We start from the raw sequence: 3253 nt of genomic DNA, 5'->3' as shown, positions 1-3253 counted from the left end.
AGAGAGAGAGAGAGAGAGAGAGAGAGAGAGAGAGAGAGAGAGAGAGAGAGAGAGAGAGAGAGAGAGAGAGAGAGAGAGAGAGAGAGAGAGAGAATAGGAGGGCAAAGATAGGAGGGCAAAGAGGGGAGGATAAGGGGAGGGAGGGAAGGGGAGGGGAGGTCAAAGGAAGAGAGAGAGAAGAGCTAGAGAGAGGCTAGAGAGAGAGAGCTGAGAGAGAGAGAGAGAGAGAGAGAGAGAGAGAGAGAGAGAGAGAGAGAGAGAGAGAGAGGGACGAAGAAAAAGGGAGAAAGTGAGGTGGATTTAGAGGAATGTGTGGGAGGAAAGTGAGCAAGCAATGGAGAGGAAGGAAGGAAGAAGGAAGGAAGGAAGAAGGGAGAAGAAAGAAGGAAGGAAGGAGGGAGGGAAGGAGGATAAGGAAGGAACACTGTAAAGGAGGGTGAGAAGTTTTAGAGAGGAAATAGTGAAAGGGAAATGGTGAAGGGAACACGGTAGGTTAAGGGAAGAGTCAGAACGAAAGGTTGGGTCAGGGAAGTGAATTAAGGGAACCGTTTGGCTGGAGGGGAGGTCACCGCGAGACAGAGAGAGAGAGAGAGAGAGAGAGAGAGAGAGAGAGAGAGAGAGAGAGAGAGAGAGAGGGAAAAGGGGAATGAGGGAAGTCAGTGGCTCACCCAATAAGGTAAATTTAATAAAGCGTTTGAAACAAGTCTCGTTTATAAAGAGTTTGAAACGAGAGAGAGAGAGAGAGAGAGAGAGAGAGAGAGAGAGAGAGAGAGAGAGAGAGAGAGAGAGAGAGAGAGAGAGAGAGAGAGAGAGAGAGAGAGAGAGAGAGAGAGAGAGAGAGAGAGAGAGAGAGAGAGAGAGAGAGAGAGAGATTTCCGTTCATCGTCAGGCAACAATTTCCTGTCTGTATACTTACCTTCCAATTTTCGTGAACTGTTTTCGTTTTAGATTGCGATTTATTCTTATTTTCAAAGTAACATGATCTTTTAATTCTCTCCCCTCTCCTCTCTCTCTCTCTCTCTCTCTCTCTCCCTCTCTCATTCTCTTTCTCTTTCAAACAGTCTTAATCAACCCTTCGTCTAAAACTTAAGATCCACTCCAACTTTTTCCTCCAAATCCACACTCGCTGTTCCTATTCAGACAGTCCTCATCAACCCTCAATCCTGGCTCAGACCTTTCCTCCTTCTTCCCTCCCTCCTTCCCTCCTTCCCTCCTTCCCTCCCATCCTCGGCTCCAATCCAGACGACGCACCAGAAACAAGATAGACCAAGTATCATTCCATTTCCAAAATAACAAAAATTCCCTACGACGATCTGCTGAATTAGAGGGGTCTCTCTCTCTCTCTCTCTCTCTCTCTCTCTCTCTCTCTCTCTCTCTCTCTCTTTCTGCCGAGCTATCACCCATGAATGACTGTTTCCATATTCTTATTCTCAAATCAACATTTTTTTTCTTTACAGTACATTATTTAATATTATCGAAGGAAAAGGAGGGATGATTTTCTCAGATGGATAATCTCGCAGGACAAAGTTTACCTCCAAGAGAGATTTTCCTTCCCGCCAAAGTCGCGTGGATGGTACCGTGACTCTGGATATCGCCGAAGCATTCTGTAAAGGCAATTTCAATTTCGATATGGAGACTTTTAGTTTCTTGTCAGCGTGAAGAATTTTTAATCTCGTGCCTTTCCTTTCTCCTTCAGTGATGGTAGTGCTGCTGGTGGTGGTAGTGATGGTGGTGATAGTGGTGATGGTGGTGGTGGTGGTGGTGGTGGTGGTGGTGGTGGTGGTGGTGGTGGTGGTGGTGGTGGTGGTGGTGGTGGTGGTGATGATGGACGCGGCGGTGAGTGATACATTTATTAAGTAATGGATTCCGTGTAATGGGTAGTTGATGACAAGCTTCTTTTTTTCCCCCTCTCTCTGGATGCAACACGTAAGAAATGATTAACTACCACCGCTGCCATCAAATTCTCATTAAAAATAATTCCACACTTAGGAAAATTATTATGAGCGCTACTTTTTCCACCTTCGTCTACTATATAATCGCATTTGTTTCCATTTTTTTCCCCTCCCTTTTCTAAATGGATTTCTTCTTGCTTCTCCTTCACATTCTCTTCCTCTTTCTCATTCTCTTCCATGCCATTCCAACCTTGTTTCTCATCTCCTCGCTTTGAGGTTTTTTCCTCCTCTCATTTCCTTCCTTTTGCTCTCATCTCATCCCTGTTCCTTCTCTGTCTCTTGTCTGTTCTTCTTCCTCCCCTCCTCCTCACTCAGTCTCATTAGTAATCTTTTCCAAAATCTTATCACGACCCACTTCAAGAGCACTCCACATCATCTGTTCACCTCTTCCACTTACCATCCTTCACTAACGCATTAGTCCCATTCCTCACTCTCCCTTACACTCTCCTCCCTTCCTCTTCATCCTCCCATCCTCCTCTCCCCAACACAAGTCTGACACACATCTCCCTGCACAAGTTCTTGGCGTCTCCTACACTTCATTTAAGTCACTAATTCCAAACTTTTAACATACTTCACCAGAACGAGTAAACAACATTTTTCCTACATTTTTCTCTTATGACATTTTATTATTTGTTAACGACGGGAAGTCTCCGTGAAAAAGTGATAATATTTTCCGAGCGCCGGATCTACGAATTAAGATATATACTACGGGTTCAGTTTGCCGGGAACGAGTTTAATTTTGAATCAATGAGACGAAATCATATAAAAATGGAGCGCAGTCAGTAACATACGAGACGAAGTAATGGAAAAAAATTACGCAACGAAAAGTTATGACTAACGAGAGCAATTTTCAAAAATATCTTTATAATAAACACCAATCTGTAATGGAAAGTGTTGCTAAATATGAATAAAATACAAGATAAATGAAGGAAACCTCTTGTTAACACGTAAAGCTTCCCCGTCCTCTCTTCATGTACGCCAAGGGGAGGAAGTCAGGCTACACATCCACAGGGAGTAATAGGTTGGTAAAACTTGAGTAATTAGGCAAACAGGAGGCATTAACTAGCCCATTACCTCGCCTTAATAGCTTCGAGGAACACCAGCCAAATCCCAAGAGAAGATTTGAGTGTGGCCAAACCAGGATCCTGAGACTAAGATTAGAGGGCGTTGAGTTTAAAGAGAAAGCCTCCCTCTCTTTCTCTTCTTTGATGACTCTCTCTCTCTCTCTCTCTCTCTCTCTCTCTCTCTCTCTCTCTCTCTCTCTCTCTCTCTCTCTCTCTCTCTCTCTAATGACGCCCCTC

The sequence above is a fragment of the Portunus trituberculatus genome, chromosome 29, assembly GCF_017591435.1.
Source record: "Portunus trituberculatus isolate SZX2019 chromosome 29, ASM1759143v1, whole genome shotgun sequence".
Taxonomy (NCBI): domain Eukaryota; kingdom Metazoa; phylum Arthropoda; class Malacostraca; order Decapoda; family Portunidae; genus Portunus; species Portunus trituberculatus.
Note: the sequence above shows the minus strand (reverse complement) of the source record.